Source organism: Agelaius tricolor, unplaced genomic scaffold (genome assembly GCF_023055355.1).
Source record: "Agelaius tricolor isolate 1412-34295 unplaced genomic scaffold, bAgeTri1.0.p SCAF_9, whole genome shotgun sequence".
Lineage (NCBI taxonomy): Eukaryota > Metazoa > Chordata > Aves > Passeriformes > Icteridae > Agelaius > Agelaius tricolor.
The window spans coordinates 37784019-37800626 of NW_027269269.1; positions in this window are offsets into that span (position 1 = coordinate 37784019).

Below are 16608 nucleotides of genomic sequence, written 5' to 3' on the forward strand. Positions count from 1 at the left end.
GCTCTATTTTTTACAATTACAGAATGCCCCATTCATAATTTACAGTATATCCACAAAGCCCTACACTTTTTACCTCAGGCATCATACCAAGAGGACTAGAAAATGAGAAAATAATAGTTTTTTGCATGGTTCCTTCTATTTGGATGTGACAGTGAATCCCATTATCTTCTAAGAAGCTTTCTTTGTCATAATTTATTGAAGAACAATATTTATGTTGCAATTCACCATGAGTTTGTAGAGCTTTTTTAATTTGGTATGCCCTCTCGCTGAATGTTCTATCTGGGTGGGAAATTTTGATACAACTGAGCCATTGAAGACCACTTTTTACTATAGACCACTTTTAATTTCTTCTTTACAAATTTACACACATTTACATTTCGGTAGAGATGCAGGGCTCATATGCACTTATATCACAAAATAAAATAGTCTGGTTTAGAGGGAACTCAATTGCTACAACCTCATGATTTATAGACTGAGGCATAATTTTAAATTTTATTAATAGGTATTTGGGTGTTTGGCGCTTTGGAGGAAAGGAGTCATTGATAAACTGAAACTTGAGCACATTTAATTATACCATGACTAATCAGTTGTGTTTGCCATTTCACACCGAGCCTCTGCCACAACTATTCCAGATAGTCATACTTTACTTCAAACATTGTCATTTAACTGCTTTATACTTTTCTGATTTACTTTGCCACAAGCTGCAGTGTCAGCACAGACCTGAGTGTGCACTTTGTGTTATAATGCATTTTTAAAGTACGGGATTTTAAGTAGCATATTGCAATTTTTTGTTCAGATAGGAGTGATGCAAACCATGATCCTGAACAGGATGAATAATATCACTGTCCTATGGCCTACAGTCTGAAATAGGGTTTGATTTTATGATAAACACATTTCTGCCATTACAAATAGAATAAAAACAGATTTACAATGCCATGCCATTTTATTAGGAAAATGTGAAAACAACGGTTTTACGGTGCTCAGTTTGTGGTCTAGTACATTCCTCAGTGTTATTACAACTCAGAGTACACATTCTCATTCTCTGGGCCAATGTTATTAAAAACACAACTGGGAACACTTTTCAAATGCTGCCAGCATCCCTTTAACAGTATTTCATCAATAGGTGTTCTGGTAGTAATCTTTTTTTTCTTGTGATTACCAGTCTCTTTGTATTAGAGTTTTACCTCCCAGCAGGCTCAGCTCCTCAGGAGCAGCTCTGTTGGTCCAAGGTTGAGGACCTACAGTGTTTCTGCAGCTGCAGTTTTGGCAGAGCTGCAGTTCATGGCCCCGTGACCCTCCCTGAGCGGTGGCTGAAAGACAGGACTGTCAGTGGCTGGTGCTGCCTTCTGCTCAGCTGATCATTTCACAGAATCACAGAACACTTTGGGTTGGAAGGGGCCTTAAAAAACATCTCATTCCAATCCCCCTGACATGGGCTGGGACACCTTACACTAGACCAGGTTGCTCAGAGCCCCATCCAAGCTGGCTTGGACACTTCCAGGGATGAGGCATCCACAATTTGTCTGGGCAACCTGTGCCAGGGCCTCACCACTCTCACAGGGAAGAATTCTTTCCCAATGTCTAATCTAACTCTGCTTGCTTTCAGTTTGAAGCCATTACTCCTTGTCTTATCACTATATTCTTTCATAAAAAGTCCCTCTACCTCTTTTTTTCAGGGTCAAAATCAAGCTCTGAAATCAAAGCCCTGTACTGGAGCCTGGTCCAAAGCTTGCTGCTTGGCACTTCTGGAAACAGAGCCACGAGGATGTCTAAACAGACCTTAGGATCCAGACTTCTGATATCTAAGGAAGGTAGCTAAGGTCTCCCAGTCTGACTTTTCTTAACTGGAGAGGTCTTGGGTCAAATGCTGATGGTTTTGGAAAGACATAGCTCTAAATGTTGAAATCTCAAATCAGAGTTTCCAATGGTGAAATAAGTCACTACCTGCACTTTATACAACAAATTAGAGTGAGTTGTGACAGTACTTGCATGATATTTTTGACTTACTAGGTCCTTTGGCTTCATTTCATAGTTCCTTGGGCAGTTATACAGCTACAGAAACCCAAAAGGTAATGGATATCCTAAGGAACAAATAATAATCCCCTGCTCTCAGAAGGCTGCTTGAATTGCCTGTGGTTTTTGAAATCTAATACTAAGGATCCAGAGAGCTACCATAACTACTTTTTTTTTTTTTTGCATACCTTGGAATCCCATCAGTAAGGACAACATCTATGAGCCACCCCTTTGTGCCTCTTATGACAAATTAATCTATGTGTCACTCAGATGGGCTTATGATAAGGACAGACACCCTACTACTGACAATTGTACGGAATTGGCTGTGCTAATTTAATGCTGGTTAGCTACCTAAATAAAAAAAGTTAGCAAGTATCCTACCATTTGCTGAAAATGGCCAGCCTTCATTCAGTTGGCTTGTTTTAACACCTATACAGAATTCTGAAGCCACAGTCAATCTGCAGCACTTATCAGAGCCCCAAAAGCCTACAGGATAAAAGAAACTGAGCCTGAGCACAAGGATTTATAATGCACTCCGTACTGCTCACACTCATTGGGCCACCTATGTGACTTGAGTATTTTCCAAATATATTAGTACAAAATGCTCCAGGCATCCGTTCAGGCCCCAGAAGCCTGTAGAAACTCTTGGATCTTTTGCCAGATCCCAGAAACCTGTAGTTACCCTGGCTGTTTTGTTTTGATGCATGGATTGAATCTTATCCTTTCTACATTGTTTTTCCTGCCTTTAAAAAAAGCATATTAATATTCAGAGGAAAAGGGAAGACAAACAAGGAAGAAGGATTTATCTCTTACTGGCTTCTGATGGATCTATCAGCTTGATTCCTTTCAGTTGTGTCCATCACTTTCCACTCTTTAAGGAATTTAATAATTCGTACATTTTCCACATGGTCGATGTCAATTTAGGCAGCCCACTGACTAAAAAAGACTTAGCCAAAAGGAAAGGGGATGTCTCCTAACCAGATGGCAAAAAAATTATCAATACTAGAGCTTTGAAATACTGCTTCACACCTGAAGGACAGGGTGCCATCCACAGGAGCCTGGATAAGGTCCAGTCTCTGTGAGGGGGAGTCAAAGGATGAGCTGTCTAAAGCTGAGGCTGAAGAAGAAGATGAGAGGGACAGATGCAGATTTGCTAAGAAATGTTGCTGCACTAGACTGGCAACTGAGAACATGGTAGTGATCACAGTCCTCATATCTCTGCCTTGAACCACTGAGGCAGAACAAAAGGGGCCCACACCACATCAAATGGTTGAATTAGAAATAAGAGAAATGGTTGCAAGAGTAAAATCATTAAGTTATACTCGTAGATTTCCAATTTTTTAGAATCTAACTTAGGTTTTTGCCATTAAATCAAAATAATTTTTATTTTTCCTGAATGCAATTGCAACGACCAAACAGATCAATGTTTTGTAGTGTTTTCCTTTCCCCAGAAGCTTCAGCCAGTCAACAAGATCCATAGTTTTGCCAATTGCATCTCTCTGTGCAGCTTTTTTTCTTATACATTCAAGTCAAAGAAATGAAAACCACCAAGCTTCCTTTTGCCCCATAGAGAAAGCAAACATGAGAGGGATTTTACTTTCTTTTCTCAGGAACTAGTTGTGAAAATTGAAAAACTTCAGTGATAAAAGAAAAATATCTTTTAAGAAATTAAGTGGCCAGTAGGACAATATCATTTGAACCTCTGGGAATGTACTAGTATTGTGTATTATGAAAAACAGAAGAAAAATCTTAAAACAGTAACTAAAATAGATCCAACACACCAGAGGTGAGGACCACAGAACTGTCCTGACAATCTGGCCCAAGGCATAAAAAGATGGCTTATAAGGCTTTTGGTTCTATAATATCAGAAAGCTCTAATTTAAGGATTTTTCTCAGACCAATCAAAATGTCATATTTAACAACTAATCATCTGCTGCAGCCAAACTAAAAGTAACATAGCCTGTAATTGCAGCTTTGAAAGATTAATTTAGACACTGCACACAGCCTAGGAATGAACTTATGCTGAAGCAGGTCATTTGTGGTTTGGAAGGTTCATCTAGAGGTCACTGAATACAGGTAACATGAATAATTTACATTTTTTTATAGGTAGAAGGAGAAATAGCTTATGCTATATTTAAACCCTATGCTAAACAAAGGGGTCTTTCAAAATTAAATTGGATTTATTACATGTGGTACAAATTTTAAAGCTAAATTGCTCTCCACATACAAGGGCATAAATCTGCTTGAATTCCTAAAGGCACTTTCAGTCTCTGCTACCTAATTCCAAGCCAGTTATTTTTCATAGTTACAATTCAGCTAATCAGATTTCATACGTGACTCCGCTTGTAAACATTTCCTGAGAAAAATTAGTGAAAGATACAGAACAAACAGAATCAGCTGCACAGGGGAAATGCTAGTTCTCTGCTAATATAATTTAAAAATAATTTATAGTATATTTGGCTGTGTTAAGGCTAAAGGCCCCAAGTGCTCTCTCAAATATCCAAGTGCAGCTCCCATTGACTTCACTGGGAATGGTGTTTGTTCATCTGAAGGCAGAGATGAGCCATAAGCATTTGTGTGAGACAAAGTAATCCAAACCTAGCAGTGGTACCAAAAAAAAAAAGTGATCAGTTACACAAGAAAAATAATTTAAGAACTTCAAATGTTAGGTAAAACTATGCTTCCTTGCATAAGAAACCAGAGATAATGAAACTGAGGTGAAACCACCACTGTTTTCCTTTGAATAGAACAAATACTGTGACTCCTTGTCATTCATAACTCCCTTAAAATAATATGTACACCAGGATTTAGATCTCAGGATAATTTCCTTCCACATCACCCACATATCTTCAGAAGATAATTATACTCCAATCATCTGTTTTAAACTTCTGGGAGCTACATATTCCATAGCTTGCTGCTTTTATGAGAGTCTTTTTCAAAATCTGGGGAGAGGAGAGTGCAGGATAACTCAGAATAACTGATAAGAATATATAAAGATTATAGTTGGTTACATACTGTTATGACATTGGAAATGGTAATTCACTGACTGTATTTAGCTACAGGAGATGAAAAGAGTGATGTCAACCTATGTAAATCCATAGGAAAAAAGTCAGCTTCCCTGTTGTCACTGAGGTTAATGGAAGTGGCAAACATTCAGGAAGTCTATGGAACTGTTACTCCAGTAGAGTAGTAGATTTAGCTGGATTCACTGAGTCCAAGTTATCAAAGTGGATATACTGCAGCCCAGGTAATCATGGTATGATTGCAAATACTCCAGGGGCATATTTTTTCCTTTCCAGCAATTATGCACAATTAGTGAGGTTTATCCTTTCAATGTCTCAGTAAAATCTCATAAAGTGCCTAATAAAAATAGGACCTGCTCTGGGTCTTTATCATCTATGGAAATCTTCTGTATCATAATAACAAGCAGCAATTGAAATTGTTTCCATCTTTGGCTTGATTAGTCAAGTACTTTGTCAAACCACAGATGCTCTTCTTTCACCTGTTCTTCACTTTGACGCGTCTCTCAGTGGCTGTGTCAGTGATACTGCTTTGGAGACTGACAGCTGTGAAAAACTGCTTATGTTTCTAACATCTCTTCCTCTTTGTAAATTTTACAGTGTAAATCTTCAGGAAGTTTGTCAGTCTTAACTGAGTGTTTTATAGCATAGCTTCAAATGCCAGACCTGGATTTTTTTTCTCTGGAGACAAATCCCAACCTCTTTTATTCTTACCCTACTCCTGCCTTTTCTGTCAAGACTAGTAGGGGTGGAAGAGATTTAAATTACTGTGGAAAGTGGCCTAGCATCTCTGAATAAACACACTGTGATTAGCAGTTCTGATTAAGGATTCCCAACACTTTTTTTCCTGTTTATAAAGCAATGTATGTGTGCTTGATACTGTAATTAAACAAAAGACAAGGACATTGCCCAAAAAATCTTTTAGTCAGGGTTCTGAGCCTGCAGCTTTCTCCTTATGAACACACTGATGAAAGGGAAGGTAGTAGTCAGAAACAAAAGGAAAGCCCAGTATATGAAAAGCATTGTCTCTGTGGATTGCAAGGCATAGTTCATAAATCAGATAACTGAGATTTCCCTTCACAATGACTCTTGAGCTTGGCTGGTGATCACCACATGGCAGAGTTTTCAAGTGTTACACAAGACAGAACTGATTGCATTCTCCACCCAAATGCCATCATTCAAGTATTATTTCTTTGCATTTTGCTGAGAAGTGGCATGTCACTGCTTCTCCTTTGCTTGGCTCCTCTCTTTTCAGTGCAGCCTTTTACATTAGAAAACAAAAAAGACAAAAAAAAAAGAAAAAAAAAGAAAAGAAAGAAAAATTTTAAAAAGCCTTGCAAGCATTAGAAAGTGTCCACTTCATAGACTCATACAATAGACAGGTTGGAAGGGACTTTAAAAATCATCTAGTTCCAAATCCCCTGCTGTGGACAGGACATCTTTCACTAGGCAACTTGATTAACCCATATGCAGAAAATAAGGCTCTGTCTTTCCATATTTCTTCCCATTAAAAGCAAAAAACCTCTCATTTAAAAAATTCAGTAATTAATTAACTACACGTGGTATTACATGATCCATTGTGCATTTCTATATGAATGTTGCAGACATTCAATTTATTATTACTTTTTACACATAAGAACTCCAAATTCAAGGATATTTTTAGTTTAAAATTAGGGTAGCTTTTCACAGCTTCTTACAAAGGAATAAAATGCCTTTCATATGAGAGTTGCAGTAGATGTTGGCTAAAAAAAAGCTAGAGGACACATTCATTAATAGTTACCACATTTATGTGATTTGGGACAAATGAAAAAACTCAATGAAAGTGTAAGTCATGCCCATTCTTCTACAGTGCTTAAATTGGTTACTGAGTCCTGAATGCAGACAGATTAATTTTTTGGAACATGCAAAAAACCTCTGGACAATCAGATGTCTGAGAAAACTTGAGCCATCCTTCAAGGTACAGGTCTCTGAATGTGTCACCTGAGAGTGCAGCACGTTGTAAAACAGAAAAGAAACAAATTATTGCTATATTAATGTGGTTTCTTCTTACCTCTCATGGCCTGACAAAAACATGGAAGGGTCCTCATGAGGGACTGGCTGCACACCACGAACAAATAATTAAGTGAGGAGGGAGCATTTCAGATCCAGGTAGAAAGAAGGTTTTATTCATAGTTTTAATGTCTCCTGCAACAGAAAATTAAAGTCACTTGAAATGTGAAATCATGAAATGTAAAAGATTAAATGGCATTTTATTTTTAATAATGACCCTTCTTTCTGCCCACAGTATAGAATACTTTGCAAGCAAAATGCCAACCTGTCAGTCTTTCAGGATATATTATAGATGTCTTAACCACCTCCTTCAGCAGGAAGGGGAAAAGTTGACTGAACTTATCAGAAATACTCATTGCTGTAATTTGAATCTGATGCTAGTCCCTTCCAGGTGAAATGGTACAATATCAGGAATGGGAAAGAAAAGAAGCAGAATATCAAAGAAAATCAATGACCTGGCAAAGCAATGAAAATAACCACAGAAACTATCCTGTAAAAATAGTTAAAAAATAAATGTTCTTAACCCTGGTGTGCTATCTAAGGTCAGTGATGACCAGGAGGAAAGACAATGTGCTCTGGTCATCTAAAAATAATTGAAGACTAGAAAACCAGCAAGAAAGAGGTGCTGGCTATGGTGACCCAGTAGCATGTCAGTAAAATTAATGGATTAAAACTGACTGAAGGAGCATTTAGTAAAAGTTCCTAACAATGTGATCTATTATAGTGGAGAAGTATCTCCCAAGAGAAGTGTGGAAACCCATTTTTTGAGTCATATGCAGTTGAGCTTGGACAAGACAGAGGAGAATGCACTCTGAGGAATAATGCTGTACTGGCAGGGGTTTGAAGAATGGGCTAAATGATTTTACTAGGCTTTTCCAGCACTTTCTGATGTTATGTTTGGCAAGAGTGTTATAAAAACAGAACAGAAAAAGTTATTAATGGACCTGTCTCTTTTCAAAATTTCCTTGAAAAATCCTGTAGCATTTTTTTCCTGCATCAATACTGTTAGTTTTGCATCATTTCTATATGCTTAAAATTTTGCTTTCTTTTCTCAAGAGTATCTTTATGATTTGAAACAAAACTTTTACTCTAAGTAGAAAATTACTTGTCAATGTGTTATAAAGAGCCTGCTACATATACCAAAACCTAAGAAGACTTTTAACATAAATTCTTACATCTACAAATAAATTATTGCAGTACTCCATATCAAGAATTTGTAATAGCAGGTAAATATAAGCAAAGTGCACCATTCCTAAAGTTCTCTTTAAAGTTTTTCTTTCTTTCTTTCTTTCTTTCTTTCTTTCTTTCTTTCTTTCTTTCTTTCTTTCTTTCTTTCTTTCTTTCTTTCTTTCTTTCTTTCTTTTCTTTCTTTCTTTTCTTTCTTTCTTGTCTCTTTACATCTTTTAAGAAAAGCAGTTCTGCTATAACAAAATTTCCATCAAAATTAGTTCTCGTATTCCTCAGATGGTTCTGTCTCTAAGCTGTTAAAAATGGAAGTAAAAGAAGTTTTGTATAGACCTTTCAGTGGCTGCATCTTATTTGGCCTCAGTCTGGGAAAAGGCAAGACTGCAGAGGCCACTGTTTCCCTATTTGTCTTTTCCTAATCCTGTGCTCTCCTTGGGAATCTGGCTTTTGTGAACTAAGGCAGAGAAGGGGTGGGAACTACCTGTAACTAGAATAACTTGTTCTCTCTGAAGACTGTGGAGAGTAAAGAGCTGGCCCACCCAGGACCTGGTCTGTGATTTGGCCTTCACAAACAGATTTCTTATGGTTCCCCTATGACTCCTCTGAAACCATTTCCTCTCCATTCACCCTCACCTCTTGCCCTGAAATAATTTATAAAAAAAAAAATAAATCCAGAAACATTATAATGTTGGCCCCAAAGGATTAATTCTAGTGGTTTTAAAAGACCAAAGGCCCCATCACAATAATTTTCAAAAAAAGTAAACATATTCTGTCACAGAGATAGGTCAGATTTGTGTCCTACTTTCTTACTTAATAGACCAGAGGGTGGTGGTTTCTCACAGAGACAACATCTGCTGCAGTGACAATGAGATGCCACAGTTTTGGACCTTGTGAGGAGGGAGAATGATGAAAAATTGTTATTGCAAGCATGGACCTCAGGAGGCCAGGCACTGGGGCTGACTTCAAAGTGTGCCATGGGATACAGAGAGAAGAGGGGAGAAGAAGAAGAAGTTGTTTTCCAACTACCACCTTCTCCAAGCTCAAGAATGGTCCATATCCACGTGCAGGAGGAAGCCAAGCCAGGAGGTCTGTATGGATGAACAAGGAACTGCTGACAAAACCCAAATGGAAAAAGGAAGGATTAAGGGGGGAACAAAGTCAGATGACCTGGAAGGAATATATTCTGACCTTGCCAGGATGAGTTTAGTGAAGTCACAACCCACCTGGCCTGGAGCTTGGCCAGGAATGTGAATGGCAAGAGGAAGGACTCCCCCAGGTCCTTCATCAGCAAAAGGAGGACCAGGGAAACTGCCTCTGAATGGGGCAGGAAATGGCATGACAGGGGACATTCAGAAGGCTGAATTACAAACTGGCAAGGTCAATGTGCCTACCTCCATCTCAACAGGTAAAATTTGCCCTGCCAATCCTCTGTGAAAAGTTGTGGCAACTGGGGGAAGTTCCGGAGGACTGGAGAAAAGCAAATGTCACCCCTATTTTCTAGATGAGCCAGATGGAGCATCCAGAGCACTACAGACTCATCAGCCTCCACAGGATTCCTGGGAAAATGATGAGGTAAACAATCCTGGAAACCATTTCTAAACACATGAAAGTCAAAAAGTGACTGGGAGGAGTCAGAATGAGTATAGACAGAGTTGGGACTCTCCAGCCTGGAGCAGAGAAGGCTCAGGGGAATCTTATCAATGTGTATAAATAACTGATGGGGCATGTAAAGAAGATGGAGCCAGAATCCTGTCCTTTCACTAAGCTCCCCAGAGAAGAGGCAATTGGAACAATTTGAAATACAAGAAACTAAAGAAAACACTTTTACAGAGAGTGTGGGCAATGATTTGACCTTGGGGGATGTCAGGTGCCCACCAATCCACTCTATCATTTCCCTCCTCAGCAATATAGGGGGGAGAAAATCACATGAAAAATAATTTGACAGCCAAGGGAAAGGCAGTTTAATGGAGTAAAAGCAAAGGCCACACCTGGAAGCAGAGGCAAACAAAAGATTCACTCTCTGCCTCCCATCAGCAGGCAACATCAGATGGCCTCGCTGCTGTGGGAGCAGTGCCCAGCAGTGCCCAAATACTGGCAGGTCCTTTCTGGCTGCCAGTGCAAAGCCCAGCACTGTGAGGGCTGCTATGGGAAAATTCCATCTCAGCCAGGCCCAGCCCAGGGGTCGTCAAACACTGGTAGAGGTTGCCCAGAGGAGCTGTGGAGTCTCCACCCCTGGAATTACTCAAAACTTGACTGGAAACGTCCCCAGGCAACCTGGTCTGGCTGACCCTGCTCTGAGCAGGGAGCTGGACCAGGTCATCTCCTGATGTATGCTCCTGTCTCAACTGTGTTTGTGTCTTAGATAGAAAATCCTATTGGGAAATGGTGAATGGATAATCAAGCAGAGTATAATGTTAGCACATACTTCAGCAATAGCTGGAGAGTACGGTAAAACATTTCCTCCCTGCTAAAGAAGAAAAGTATTTAAATGTTTTTCTTTTAATAGAAAACCTCTACAGAATGTGACAGAGGAACTGTTGACTCTATCAAAATGCTTGATTGGTAGAGAAAATACAAAAAGCTGAGTCAGATTCTGCTCTACTTCCATCTTTTTCATGCTCTCAAAAGCTTTGGGACAACATTCATTTTGATTTAACTTTAGTGAGGGAAGTCTAAATAATTAGCTGAGCCACAGTATACCAAAATCTCTTACAAAGTTTGATTTCAGATATAGTTTTTCTGGCTGAAGTCAATGCCTCAATCCACTACTCAGATTAAGTGATTTTTCCATCCTTTAAATAATATTCTTTAGCTATTCAGCAAAGAGGAAATCTGAGTTTTTAAACTTCAGCCATCTTTTAATCTGAATATTTGTAGATACTGAATTACCTTTGGCAACAGTATCTTTTTGCAAATGAAGAAAGTGAGATGTTCATGGCTAAATTTCATAAAGTTTTGACCTTTTCCCTGTATTAATTATAACTATTAGATCAACCCCAAATTATTTGTCTATTATTCAATTCTTAAATCTGAGACATTTGCACCAAACACCCCAAGGTCACAGGAAATCCAAGCTTATTTTGTTCTACACTTTGGTTTCTTTATCCACATTAGCTCTCTGAAAATAAAAACACAATATAGCAAGCTAAGCACATTTTAAAACCTGCCCTAACCTTGCAGACAAAGAACTGTAATGCAGCACAACAAAGTTGGAGTTTGGAGGAACAGAGAATATTAGGGTTCACAGTTCTAAGATATTTTTGGCCTATTTAGAAATCTACCTTTTTTGGAAAAATATTAATTTCGTTTTTGTACTTTTGAAAACCACGGTCCCAGATCGGGATGTATTTTGGAAGGATCCAAAACCCAGGTAAAAAGGAACAATGGAAAAAATTCACCTGGCACAGTTCCCTTGAAGTCAAAGAAGACATGGCATTTCCCACCTGCTGAGAGTATGACCCAATATTAACAAACACAACATATGCAAACATTAATTCTCAGATGCAATTAGGTTTAGATGAGCAGATGATTCTGCCAGAAATATGGCAATATAAATATGCATCCATATTAAAGTATAAAACACTAGAAGACATTTATTGAGACAATGGAGAAGGAAAAAGGAAAATCTCAGAACATAAACACAGTTAATAAGGCAACTTCGTAATATAATGGTCAGATTTATTTTTCCTATGAATTTGTCCTCTAGCTGCTGGCTGACTTAATTTTTCCTAGTGGAGAGCTTTTCCTTCATGACTTCTTTCTTTTGGAACTGATTTGAAGTTCACTAATTTGAAAAACAAACTCTAGCTTGACAATTCATAAATATTCCCTCAGAGTTATTTCTAGTTCAATATGTGCTGAACTTTGCAATGTTTATCAGATGCTAAAACTGATAAAAAAGTGATGATTAAAGCAATGATGGCATTACACACACACACAGCAAATGTGCTTTCTGAATGAGTAAATATAGTGTGCATTCACCTAAACGCATATGGGTGTGTATATAGGTTATTTTATACAGCATTCCACGTGTAGTTAAGAACTCAGTGTTCAGCATAACCTATTTCTGAGGCTGTCAATCAACAGGCACCAGTCTGAACACACTGCACTTAAATTCTGTGGAATGATATTTAAAAGAATCCATTCCCTCCAACAGTCTGTCTGCTCTTTGTGTCACTGCCACCATCCTGAGACGTGCTTTATTTGAAGCACGAAAAAAGAGGAAGGAAAAACCCCCTCCAAATATTTTGATTTACAGCAAGGAAATAGACTGTCATGTTGGAGTCCCTGATAGCTCCATGGAAGGCACATGGTTGGGGATATGAAGAGGCTCATTTGTTTATGGCACAAGCCCAAGCCACAAAAAAAGGGAGTCCAGAAGAGGTTGGAGTATTTCATGACTGGCTCTGTCTTGTGCACACTTTTTTCCCCACATAAAACCTTAAACGATACACTTAAAAACCACGAGACAAGAAATATTGAAGAGGAAACTGCAGGGCTTTGACACACCAATGAATTATCTTCTTATCTGCACAATGGCTGCACCACTTTCAGCAAGGAATGTAAATTCCAGCGAGGCAGCAGCAGGATCCTGTGGCTTGACAAGGTAGTGTAGCTGCAGATGAAAATGCTGAGGAAGTTCAAAGCCACCTGAGGAAGGGTTTCTTAGCAACAGACCAGATCATGAACCAAAGGAAGAGAATGTGATATAGCTATTTTTAATGTTACAAACCAAACTGAGATATTAAGGCCCTTGAAACCTGCATTTTTGCTTAAATGAAATGCTGGTGCTTTATTACATTTAAAGATTTTACTGTGGCTGTCTTGTAATCATCCCCAGCATGCAGATGTGTAAGCAAGAATAAACCTCAAGAATAACTAATGTGCTACAAATAAATCATTTCACTCTATTGATTAGTCTTCACAGAAGAAGCTGTAGGGGAGAGAATTCAAATCACTGGCAATTATAAGAGTCCAAATAAAACCTGATTCATAAGGGAGAAATCTCTTAGCAACTTATCCAGAGAAAACCCCTGAATTGTACAGGTTTGGCTTGTAATGCTGTGAGACAAAGGGCCAGAGGGGCAATTCATTTTCATTGGTGACAACCCAAAAATGGAGCAGTTCTGCAATAACTTTTCTAGCAATTGGGAAATTAGTGCAACCTGCCAGTGTGTGTGTGTACGTGTGTATGTGTGTTGAATTAATCTGGTCCTGAAGCATTCAGGGAATGTTTATATTATCCATTCCACTAGTTAATCTGAGGGGGTAAGAAATAAAAATGAATAAAAAAGATGTGGATGGAGCACAGTGAATGCCTGTTTGCTGAGATCACCAGAATTAAAAGGACTGAGAATAACAGATTGAAAAGCAGGTTAAAAATACCCAAATAACTTTTTTTTTCTTTTTTAAAGGAGATATTTTAATGCAAATTGTTTCATAAAACACAAAAAGCTTTTTAAAATGAGCTTTTCTGTTTTAGGTTTTATGTGATTTTTTTTCCAGCAGTGTGCTTTTTCATTGCCTCTGAAGTATCTTCTGTTTCTGAAAACTGAGGAGAAGCCTTCAGAGTTGGGTTTTTCCCAGTGATCTCCAGCTCACAGTTTCTTTGGCTCACCCCTCAAGGCCTGCTGCCCCTGAATCATAGTATTGCACTGACCCAAGCTGCTGGCACTGAGTTTGTTGGACCACAGAAAGCTGGGGAATGAAGAACTGCAGAGTTCCATAACCCTTCCTTCCCCCAAGGAGGGACCCATTCCCTGAGTAAGAGAAAATAAAGTTGAGCAAAGCAGGAGTTTCTTAGGGAGTCCTGAGTGCCACTGACCTCTCCTGAGACCCCTGGGATAAAGAGTGAAGGCAGGCCCAGGCCTCCAGCAGAACTGCTCCAGGACACTGAGCTGTTTTTTGGCTCCAAATGCAGCTTCTTCAGCTGCTGGGAAAGCACAGCAGGACCTTAATAACAGGATCACAAATGTCCTTTCTTTCTAACAATCCAAACCAAAATACTGGCTAAACCCACCATGATTTTTGCTTCCTAAAGTCCATTCTAGATCCAGTTTCTTTTATTCAAACCATCTCTCATTAATCTAAAAGTAATTCTGGCATGAATGCAGAGAGGCAATTTATGCTCCTGTTCAAAATTAACATCCAGTGATATTACTGAGTAATATAGGTCAAGGGGATTAAACTGGTAGCATATTTGCTTTAAAATTTTGTTTTCTGTCACCACTGGGATCTCAAAATTCTGTTCCTCATTAAAAAATTCTATATATCATTTCTACAAAATTTTTTTCTATGCTCACATAGAAGTTTTTATTTTACTGTGAGTTTTTATCTTACTGCCTTCTAATAGCAAGGACAATTTCACATTCTTGAAGTCCAAATCTGTCAGACCCAAGGCACAAAAGTGGAAGGTGACTTTGGAAGCTCACACAGGTTGCAGCTGCTGCTGTGATTTGGACATCAGAGAAATACCAAACATCAAGAAAGCAAAGATTTTTCAGATGCATACAGTTTTGATAAATCTGCATGATAGCTGGCAGAAACATTAGTGACAGAAAGTTGTCCCAGAAAGAAAATCTGCATTTATGCAACTCTGGAAAATTCCATATAGAAAGAACATTGCATAGCATACAAAATTTCAAAGATCAAGAAATATAATTTATTGCAGAATTTTGAACATTCATTGTCCGAAAAGAGACACCCTCAAAGCTCCAATGGATGTTTGAACAAGGAAAAAGGCCTTTACTAAAAAAGAGAGGAAAAAAATCTGTGAAAAAGGTTTGAACTTTTAACAGTGAATAAAATTTTTGTTAAAATCTGGGATTTAATTTGAATCCAGCTTATGTTAAAAAGAACAAACTAATTTGTAGGGACATACTTCCAAAAGCAAAACAAATTCTTAAAAAGGGAAAACCAAGGGAGGAAGAAGATTTGAAGGATTTTCTTCCTTTCTCACAGGAAACTACCTTGGGAATCTCTTAGTTCTTCCCTTTTCCTAAAAAAGAACAAGCAGAAGGCATTTTTTCCTCTCAAGCAAACATTTCTTCATATTTGTCTTTGAAGGTGAACAACTAGTTCCTTGCAGTGTTTAATAGGTGTTCTGAAAATACTCAGTGTTCCTCAAAATGGATTTTAAAATACTTTGGATGAATGTCACTTTGAGATTAAAAAAAAAAGAGGGTGGTTTGTGTGAAATGATGATCACTATATTTAAGGTTATAAGTGTTTAGGCAGCAAGTAGGATAGGCAGAGAATTGTCTTTAACAGAACTTGTCATGGGAAGTCAGAAGGTGTAGGCTTAAGTACAATCCTCACAGCTGAAACACTGAATCAGCTGGGTTTCAGTAACAGGTGCTCATCAAGCCCTGTTTTAGTTTCTGGAGCTTTTTTTTTCCACTACAAACCCCCATTTTCAAATTAGAGACTATTAGGGAAACTGTCAAAATAGCTTTTCTAAGACTTTGCATGCATGATGTCAGTCTGTGCCGTGAGTATTAAGAAATTTAAATGCAACTGAAAAAGGGTGGGAACAAATTCTTGCTTTAGTCTGTAAATACCAAGTGCATCACCTTTAGCATGAGATTAAATGGAACTGAATGTGAAAGCAATGAATCCTCAGACTCAGTGTGTTGATATAAGTGAAAGAAAAGTTTTATATCCTGATGATACAAAATGTATTCATTATTCACTTTAGTTCCATTGGCTTCTCCTCCTTTGTGTCCACTGTATTTTAACATACAATGGTTTTATAATTTAGTAATTAGGATCTTAAATTTGCTTTAAGTACTTAAACTATGCTTTCACTCTCTAAACTTTCAGCCTACTGAGCAGCACAGGAGAGGTTAATTTTTGGAAGACTTTCCTTCACTCTTTTGTTTTGCTTCTTGCATTAAGTGTATTTCTTGGCTTGAGAAGATTTTTTGTTTTGGGTGCATTAAAAATGTTGCAGCACTGTAAAAAAAAGAGAAATGGAGAGGAAAAAACTGAAAAGAATGAAGAAGGTGAAGCCAAAGCTGTACAAAACACATTATAGAGCTTTTTCACCTTTCAGACTAGTATTTCTTAGAGGAGAAAGCTTACAAAGAGAACCTTTAGCATAAATGTCTCAGCTCACCAGTTGGTAAGACAGACAATTCATCTTGATAATATTAGAAGAATTAATTTTTATGTCTCATATTCAATGAGGAAATACACTAAAATCAAAAAGCTACAATGAGAGTGATAAAATTGAAATAACCTAACTACTTATTGCACAAAAGAAGAAAAATTAGATCCTCTGCTATTCTGAAAACTGCAGGTATACACAGTGAGGTCTGAACTTTGAACATTGACTCTTGTT